General features: G+C 38.5%; 1 long non-coding RNA gene across 1 annotated transcript in view; it reads left to right on the top strand.

Moving 5' to 3' along the window:
• Positions 1-1,627: 1,627 nt before the first annotated feature.
• LOC128889511 (uncharacterized) overlaps positions 1,628-10,512 on the top strand; it is a 91,936-nt gene continuing 83,051 nt past the window's right edge. The window contains exon 1 of the long non-coding RNA XR_008460461.1: positions 1,628-1,849. This is a non-coding gene — a long non-coding RNA (uncharacterized LOC128889511). The remainder of the gene's footprint in view (positions 1,850-10,512) is intronic.

Here is a 10,512-nt window from a genome sequence, read left to right as displayed (position 1 = left end):
GTATATCTCCTTTGTAACTTTATATTATTTGTAAGCAATGAAAGTTTCTGTTAAAAATAATAAAAATATTAAAATGATCTCCTTTTCATCGGAGACTCAGTATAATTGTTTGAAAATATTACTATTCTATGAATATTATTTAACAAAGATTGGACATCACTTGTTCGTTGATCGAAACTATAGGGTCTGCTTTATTAGACATTTAAGTACGATTGATCTGAATTATGATTAATACTTCTCAGCGTTCAGTAGTGTGTAGTGCATTTAATCAGAAGTAAATGTCTATAAATTATTAGTTCAATAAATCTGAAATTTTCACGTATAAAAGCTTCATGTGAAAGGTAATACATAAATTTCGTCTTTCGTTTCCGCCCACTCGGTTTGCGCAGTAAATTACTGGAATTAAAAATTCCCTTGATATGGCAGATTACAATGAATTATGTGAATTCAGTTCAGATACGGAGCTTTCCCCCAAACGAAATTGTTTCAACGTCCAGAGAATTGACTGTTTTGAAGATTAATACACAGAGATGAATTTTTAGATTTAGAGCTTCATGGACTAGCCATGCGCGTCACTATATCTGTGTATATCGTTCACACTGCATAATTTTTATTCATAGAAGGTTATTTGTTTCTTATGATTAATTAACATTAATATTGTATTAATTCTTGAGTGTTTACACAAGTATGTACATAAATGATATTGTCTATGTATTATTTAACCCTTTGACTGTGAAAGGCGTATACATACCTCCTCAAGGAATGGGCTCAGAGAAATGTTTATATTCGTTACATCAATTAAAAAAAATATATCAGCTTATAGGGGATGATCACGAAACTTTTTTATATTTACAGTTTATTCATAGGATGCATAGTTTCGAAAATAAAAATTGAAAAGTTCGAAGTTCGTTGGAAAAATTGAATTTCAGGAAAAAGGTCTTCTAAGTTTTCAATTTTTATCTCTGAAACTAAACGTCCTATGAATGAACTGTAAATATAAAAAAGTTCCATCTTATCATTCCGTATAAGGTGATATTTTTTGAAAATTCACACCTCTTAGAATTTTCAGCAAAAATCGTCCAGCGGTCAAAGGGTTTATTATTCTAGAATGTGGTAAGCACAACCCTAACAAATGTTAAATTGAATTTTCATTGATCTTAATCTCCAATCTCACTCCAATAAAATATGAATCTACCACACAACAGAGTTTTACTTGCGTCCCACTTTGGAAAAATCACAAATGCGGTGGTGTATCGAAATTAATGACCGCTAGTATAAAGATTTATAATTGGTGATTATATGTTACATAAGTTTTTGTGTTGTTTTGAAAACATATTCGGCCTACAGAGGGTTAATGCGGCCCGTGTTCTAGCATGCCTCGATTGATTACAGTGAAAGCGTTGGCGGAGGCTGAGCGATTTTCGCAGGAAGTATCGGAAGGCCGGAAAGGCGGGCATGCTTTGAAATGCGAAAGACGTATCCCACGGCCACGGGGAGTACTCTCTCGAGGCGGTAGCTCTCGGAGTACCGTTGATCTAATAACGGGACAAACGTCGCGAGAATCGCGTCCCGGACGGGATTTCATTTCCTCTCCCGTAGGATGAGCGGCCGCGTCAACGGTGGGAGCGAGACAGAGGGGAAAGAGAGGGAAGATCGATCCCACCGTGCAAACCCGTCTTTCGATAGCGTCGCCTCTAGCTAGTTGTCGAACAAAGCGTCCCGCCGCACCGTGCAAGAATTCGCTCGACAGCCGCTTAGACCGTGAAGCGTGCGTTGTGTAACGGGGGCGGCTCCTCGGGATTCATCGTGAAACTTTCAGTTACATACTCTACCTTTTGCAACAGTTTAAGTAATTACTCGACACCAAGAAAACGGATTCTTACATATCCCATTTGAAAAGAAAACCTAGTGCTCTAATCAACCTGTACGGTAATTGAAACTTCTACAGTTTATCATAGCGAACTGCAAGTGAAAAAAGTACCGAGATAGTATCGAGATAGTACGAAACGAGTACAATAAGAAATATGTAATGTTTTGGGACTCCATTGTTTTATCAAACCTATTGAGAATTCTTCAATGAATCAAGATGTTTCTTTTTATTAATTAGCATTTGAAAGCTCATGTGAGATTTATTACAGCTATACAACTTTCAAATCCTATAAAGTAATTATATAATGCAATAATAATATATGAGATTACAAAACGCTTTTATATTGGGTTGATTGGAAAATCCATGTCTGTTTTGGAAGGTGGTAAATACAGGTCTGAATATATCGAAATGATTGAAAGCACATAACATGTATAAATCCCTAAAAAGATTGGAAAGATTGTGGAACAACATGGTACCTATGTAATTCCATAAACATATATCAAAATTCAAATGTGCCTTTGAATTTTTCTTAAAAATTGGCAGGAACATTCTGGACAACATTTTGGACAATAATTACGTTTTACAGTATTTATATTACATATTTCTCAATAAAATTTATACATGTACAAATTGCGCGATTGTAGTTTCTATACTTACATATAGGTAGGTACAATTTAAAGATATCATCCTAAAGAAAAAAGATATCCTATAAATAATCCTAATCTTTACATATCTTTATATCCTATAAAGAAAAAAAAACTTGAAGAATAAATCAGCCAAGAACCTTATGCCATATGATATTGGTATCGCTGAAAATGTGTTGACGGATAAAAGATACGACAAAATACAGGTAATGATTAATTAAGGGATGAAACTATCTACCAAAGCTTAAACTTCAGTTACAATGTTTAAAGATAAATATAGATTGACTTGTATTTGCAAACTCTATAAATCTGCAAGGTTTTATAAAAAACAGAAATTAAAGTTTCTCTTTTAAAGTTCTTCGTTAGATTACAAAAAGACGTTTTTTTTTTATACTTGTCCCAGAATCAAAGAGACTTATTGACTCAATAGTACCACACCTTTTGACTAATTTTTGTGAAACTCCATCGTATATTGGGTGGAACCTTGAATTCTGTCGTTTTGTTTTTTTTTTTGGAGTTCCAAATTACTTGAAGGTCGAAACAATCTAACGATTCCCGAGTACCACACCTAACTTTTGACTAATTTTTGTGAAACTGCATCGTTCATTAGGTGGAACCTTGAATTCTTTAATTTTGGTTTTTTTGGAGTTCCAAATTACTTGAAGGTCGAAACAATCTGACGAACCCCAAAGCGCGTCAGGATTTCAGGATACATTCACGCGAATAACGCATTAGAAGGACTCGTGATAGGCGGGATGCAGCGGCTGGGTTTCACGGATGAACGAGGGCGCCGGGCGTCGCACCGCCGGAAGTGCGTCTAATGCATCCGTCTGGGGTCACGCGTCATCTCGCTTCCGGCACGGCCATTACCTTCGGTAAAACGTTTCGCAGAGGGGAACCTCCACTTGCGGCCACCACGTCTGCTCTCTTCTCTTGCTTCTCGACGATGATTCAGGGTCTGACGCTTCATTCTGCATTTCGCCAAGTCGCAGTAGGTCAGAAATATTCATAAGGTGGTTGGAGTTTGGTTGGTCGATTCATAGACTGTGGTTAGAAAATGGTGGAGTTAATTTGTGCCAGCACCGTAGCTGAACAGTTTCTTTCAATGTGATAATTTGCAATCCTAATTTTCTAGTAATCGGCATTTTCAATGATAATTTTGTGTACTGTTGGGATTTTCACAGTTACGGGTAACAATTAAAGTAGAAAATAGCTATCAAGGGAAATATAAGATCGATGTGTACGTAGTTTATTATCAACTTTCGAACAGATTAATGAAAATGATGAAGAGTAAAATGGAAATGAAAAAAGAGTATATTTGTCGTATTATGCTGTAGTAGTTGAACTAAGGCAGAAAGTACAGCAATAATGGCTACAAAAAATTGTTAATTATACGGGAAGAAGATAATTAGTGTCAACGATGGTTTAAATAAATTTTAATTTGGGAACTACACGTTTATGATGAGTCTTGCGTAGAAAGATCAGAAAGTTCGATGAAGATCAGTTACAAGTTACGAGTCGTAGTAGAACAAATTCCCATTGTAACTATCGAAAAATCTGCAATGAACTTCAATCGATTACTACCACTATTTGTCGTCACCTGACAGTCGCCAGAAAAGTTTCAAAATTAGAACAGTGAGGGGGAACAAAGAGTGAATTTGTACTCGACTCTTCTTTCTCAATTTAGAGACGAACCATGATTGAATAAATGGTCACTGATGCTGAGAAGTGGATATTATTGTTTCTAAGTAGCCTTCTCTGAAATCCAGTATTTTAGGACATTAAATTTTTCGATTAATAATTTTAAAAACCAGCATGAGGTCGCCTATAGTTCGACGCTGCTTAAGAATGAGTATTTGCATAGTCCACAGCATGTTGTCATAAATGCGACATGCCATATCCATAGGTCTACCGATCTTATAAGAGACGTACCTTAAGAAATTGGTTGAACACTCTCAATCATTTCACTATGACAAATTTGTAGTGGATTCCAAATATGAGAAGCATATTCGAGATGATTTTAGTAATTTCACATATTATTGACATTTCTACCGAATTTAAATCCTTTGCGGGATTTAACACGGCTTGATAGAAATTTGGTTGAGATTTAAAAGCGCTCTACCGAAATTCACATCGCGCCCCAAGTACGTGCAATTTCAATCAACGAACCCGCTGCTACCTTTCAGTTTCCACATTATCGCGCTTTGGTCGAAGTTCGAATTTTCCACGTAACGCGAGCGGCAAAGGGAACCGTGTCTAAACTGGCCCTCTTGTAAATTTTTCACGTTCGCCGACGCAATCAAGCCCGCCCGCCGGCCTTCCATTACCGGGAACAGCAAACACCACTGTTTATGCATTCCGAATAGGGGAACCAACGGGGAGAAATTAAAATTCATCGTTCGACCCCGAAGATATCGATTAGTTCCCGGACTCTCGCGCTCAAACGAAGCTCCTGCGATACGCGGTTCCTCCTCATCGACGCAAAACCACTTTGATAAAGTAGACGTCAATTTTATTGATTCCGAAAAAATCCAGGAACACAATATTTTACAGTAATGTAGTAATGTTACGACTCTTCCAGAAACAAAGATCGTAGGAAAAAGGTGAACATATAATTGTTAGGGGTTTGGGAAAAATCGAATAGGGTTGTAATAACTAATAATCTTTATTTATAAAGAAGAGAGACAAAGAGATCAGGTGTATCGAGATGTCGTACAGCGGCACACTCGGTGATCTTTTTATTGATATATATGTATATGTAAGGATCTCAATAATAATAATCAGTGACAGCCTGAGTCAAGGTACAATGATGTTGAATCTCTTTAAAGAACAAAAATTGTGCAATGAAAATTAAAGGGTAATCTATGGTAACTTAGGTAACAACCCATAAAACAATCACCACTAGGAATCTATTTCGATGCAATTATGCAATTATGGATACTTCAGTTGATCGAAAGAAAAAATCTGATTCCTTAATTGTTTACAAGATATTTAAGAGCAACATTAATCGCAGTTCAGTAGTTGACAAGTTCCATTTTCTCATTTCTTGATCATTACATTTCTTGTTTAACAGTCTATCTGTATACAGTATCATTATTCTTAGATATTTAAAGGCTCGTCTCCTTTGTAATAAGTAATAACAATAATAAAGACACTTGTAGACAAAGCTGCATACACTATGCCGCAATATTAAAAGGTGAAGATATATTTGTAAATTGTTCACAATCCGATAGAAATTATCGACATTGTCGACGACGTTACTCGAGATATCGTTAAAAGGAAAGAGAACATCGTTCTACTTTTTGCAACCACTTCTGTTCTAAAGTCTTGTTTTGGTTTTGCACAAGATCCACGTGACTCGACGAAATTTCTTAGCTTGTCACCGTGTGGACCGCGAGTAAATGATCAGACCTCGAGAATAAGTTTGCGAGTCGTAATGGATGAGAAGGAAAGCAAAGAATCCCAAAGTTCATCGAGCAAGTGGGACTCCATGGGATCGGAGAGAGTGGAATGGTGGCCGCGTTGAAAAAAGATCCACTCGAAGGAGCCAGCCAATGGGACAAGAGCCGCTTTACCTTACGAGATTGGTCGGCGCATTGTTTTAAGGGAGGCTCGACGCATGCGTGATCCCATGCGTGGGAGGATCGACCACAGTCCACGGCCCACGCTCCTCGAGGATCCTAACATCTCGATCCCAACAGATCCCACTAGCGTCCTGAGTCCCAAGTTCCTCGGTTGGGTTCCACACTTTATTAGCACTTACGCGTTGGACATACACATTTGGTTCTGATAAGCTCAAGTGATCTTCTGATACGTTTTAAAAATATTATATTGGCTTGTCCAGGAAGTTCGTTGCAATTTTTAAGAAAAATTCAAAGGCACGTTTGAATTTTGTTTTACAACCTTTCAACTTTTAAGGGATGTATACATGTTATTTGTTTTCAACCATTCCGATATATTCAGATCTGTACCACCTACTATAAATCAATATAGACTTTCCAGACAACTTGATGCAACAAATAGTTTAGGTCTAACACATTTAAGTCAAAAGAAGAGGTTTCTCTTCTTGGAAGAAGGAAATTTAAATCAACACTTATTGTAAGAAACTTTTACTTAGATTTATAAATTCTGAGAATGATCACGAGAAAGCTTTGGGAATTTGTTATATTATACGAGCCTTTTCTCAATCTTTAAATTATGATTAACTAATTACAAGCATACATAAATTAACATAGTCTAACGAAAAGATTATATTTATATTATTATGTGTCTAATTTTATATTATGTGTATAATTAGTCTTCCCCGAAGTAAAATGTTTGATCTCTCATCTCGTATCCCGGAAACGATTCGACGCGCAGCAAGATACTGAGAAACAATATCCTGGGTTCCACAGTTTCGAAATCCTCATTCTCCCAGACGGTAAAGAGACTAATTAGTACCAGCAAATAGCGTCACAGCTGGAAGAATCACCAGTCGATTAGCGCTGTCCGTGGCGACGGTTGGGCGCCAAAAGACCAAGTCCCTAATCCTTCCCGATCACTCTTTCGCGACGAGAAGTATCGTCCTCTTACCGAACGTAAGCTGACGGAAAGGCTGCTGGCAGATAAATCGATAATCGTACCCGGTTTTTCGGAGCTTAGGGCTGCCAGTGTTGCTTATTAGCGAAATCTCCCGGCGCGAGACGAAGAGAGGATGACCGACGAGGAACGGAGATGAATCGAGGGAAGGAACTGAGCGGAAGAGGGTGGCTGTGGAAAAAGAAAGCCGACCTATGGAAAAAAAAGAGGGGGCACCTGCCTTCAAAAAGGCCGCCGACTTGATCCAAGCCGCCATTGTTATCCATGGTGCACCATACCGCGAAACAAATACACCCATACAAACCGCCACCCAGCGTACAACTCGAAACACGCGGACAGAGAGAACGTCCGTGAGATTAGCTCCGCTTAGCCACCACTCTTGCAGCCTAGTCTCGGCCACAGGGTTGCTAACCCCCTTCTGCTGACCAGGGTTTTAGATTTTTCCTCGATCTCTGAGACTCCTTTTCATCTTCGCTTACTACCGAGCTCGCAGTTGTTTTGGTCTTGTGCTTTACTCTCATGTTTTGTAGAAAATCCAAGGTCTAAGATGCATTTGTATCCTAGATGTAAAGTATGTTTTCTAAATGAACAGTTTCAATAATACTGAAAAATGTAATAGTAGTTAAATGATATTAGATATTTATCCCTAATGTAAAAAATTCAGAGTTAACATAGCTGTAGGTGCTATCTCAATTTTTCTGTAACCGAATAATGTAGCAAGTTAATTAATAGTAAATTAATCGAGAACTCCAAAGTAAAGTGCACATGAGTCAAGTTCAGATGTTACAGAGAAGGAGTCATCGTCGACAAAGACATAATATAAGAATTACAACAAAAAACAAATAAATTTTACGTACACACGCCCAAACCAAAGCAGAAGAATAGATAAAACACCCAAGAAAAATGTAGTATATTCTTACGAGCACCAAATATATTTAATCATGGCCAGCGATTCGCTGTATTCGCGATTCGGGAAATACAACTAGTATAGAATACAATTTCTGATATATGTATTTAAATTGTTCCAAGACAATATTGTTGTTTTCTATACTAATATTATAAAAAGGTAAAGTCAATTCGAAATCTCATAATGCGTAAATCAAATGGGAAGAAACGCGTTGCTTGGCTATTTCATCGGCGTACGCTACCTAAATGGTTACATGTACATGTAAATATTGTGTTACAAAAATATTGGTTATTAATAGATCTAAAACAAAGTCAGTGACACAATATACCTTTAATATTTAAATATAGCTTTAATATTTAAACCACAATAAAGTTTCTTATGTTAAAAAATGAATTGAAAACTATAAGGTGAAATTAAAAAAGTAAAGGTAATGATCCTTGTAATATGTTAATCTTTATAAAAAAGAATCGTTTTATCATCTGAAAAATTTCATAAAGATAAAATTTGCCCTGTACAGCATGTTATTTGGTCGCATAGTTTAAGAAATAATGAAAAATGAAAATACTCACAGAGAAATGAATTATAGGTCATTCGTCATACGACCGACTTCGCCGTTAACATTTACATTTAAAAATCTATCTCTACATCCAGTTAAATGCGTTCAGCTGTTATGAAGCACCTAACTACATAATTACATAAACACTACAGCAATTATTGCGCCTACGTGAATAAGAATAGTGTTCCACGCGGGTGAAACCGCGGGGTGCAGCTAGTTGTTAATAGAGGAATATTAGTTATGAATCACGATACCCCACGGCGTAACATTATCAGAGCGTACAGGTGTTGGCAATATTTAGTCCATCCTCAGTCTGGCAGATTTCGAGCACGATCGAAGAGGGTCGTTTTCTACATCGTGGATGGCAGTGTGCAGATTTTCGTGGGAACAATACAAGGTCGTCGGGCGCGGGCTGCTGGAAGCGCATTGTTTGTAAATTGTCGGGGAAGATGAGAGTTGTTCCGCTCTGGAAAACAAGTCTTCTTTCGTACACGGCGCAGACCTCTTTCAGCGATCGTCTACAACGAGGCTGGGCATTGAATTTCCGTTTCGCGGCGATTCGAATGGCGATTGATCGGCGACTCGAATTATTTTCTCGATGAAAATCGAGACGGTGGCGAGGGTATTAAGCGGCACGCATGAAAATCATCCACGGGTGTTATTGTTCCGTAGTAAATAATGGCCGCCTTCGGTCGCCTTCCCGGTTACAATGCGGCCGAGCGAACTCCGCGAAGATTAACCTGGTATTTTCGCGTGCAGGGCGCGACTGCTCGAGCGGGAAATAACCAGTGAGAAAGAACGAAGGAAACTGGGAAAGGAAAGGAAAGGTGGGGGAGGGTGGTGACTGGATGGCGTTTGTTTAAACTCGAGCGACTTCCGTGGCCTGAATGAGTCGACTTTTGTGCATTATGCGTTCGGCCCGCATTGAAAATCCACGTGGCGCCACCACTAAGGGGTGGAGAAAAGGAGTCGAAGAAAAGGGGAAGAATGAAGAGAAAGAGCGAGAAAAAGCCGCAAGGAGAGAGGAATTTGGAGAGATGAGTGCCCAGTCGGCTCTTTGGGTGAACGATAAAAGATTTCACCCGGCTGGGTGGCTGGTTGACTGGCTGACTGGCTGGTCCTGGCGAAATTTCGTCGAGAGTGGCCCCGGAGGGGGTGAAAAACGTGCGAAAGCGAAATAAAAAAAAAACAACAACTATATGTATATATAAACGGCGCAGACACACGGCGCCGTGTAGGCACTTAAAAAACAAACACCCACACGCGTACAGACCTGGCGGAGAAAAAAATCGAGCGGAGCCATTCAACGCTGAACGAAACAACAATTCGGTCGTCCAATTAATCGCGAACAACGCACGCCGAGAAGAGAAACGCACGATTCGAGAAATCGAATGGGCCATGCCAAGCCGTCAATTTTTTGTTGCCTCCAACTGAATGGACCAATCTGCAAGGATCCTGGACGAGCTCGCGTTGGTTTTTCGTCAACCCCTTGTTCCTTGGTTTGAGCTCAGCGCGGAATCGAATTCGCGCGGTCCTGTCGTCTGATACCAACGTTCAACGTCGAGGTCCTGGTCTGTTAACAAGTTAAATCTAAACGCGTTATATGAAAACTATTAACCGAAACGTAAAAACATGTTTCTTGAATGCTGTTTTGTTACTTACATTAACACATTCCCAACCGCTGATGTGAATTCACTTCATTCACGTCATTTCAAATTCTATTTCTGGTTTCCATTCCAAATTACAAAAATCTTTTTATTTTATATACTACGTATTTACAACATTCATATTTGAAAACATATTTTGTAATTTTTATCTTCGCTTGAACGATACAAATTTCCAGCGATGTCTAGCTTCAGAATTTTATTATTTTCGTCAATACTCGGTATTAGAAAAGTAAAACATCTGCCGGTCGCGAATATGCATGTCATGAATTGAACTTATACATACAATTTGT

This window comes from Hylaeus anthracinus, unplaced genomic scaffold, assembly GCF_026225885.1.
Source record: "Hylaeus anthracinus isolate JK02 unplaced genomic scaffold, UHH_iyHylAnth1.0_haploid 11997, whole genome shotgun sequence".
In the NCBI taxonomy this organism is placed as follows: Eukaryota; Metazoa; Arthropoda; class Insecta; order Hymenoptera; family Colletidae; genus Hylaeus; species Hylaeus anthracinus.
This window is presented reverse-complemented; position numbering and strand designations above follow the sequence as displayed.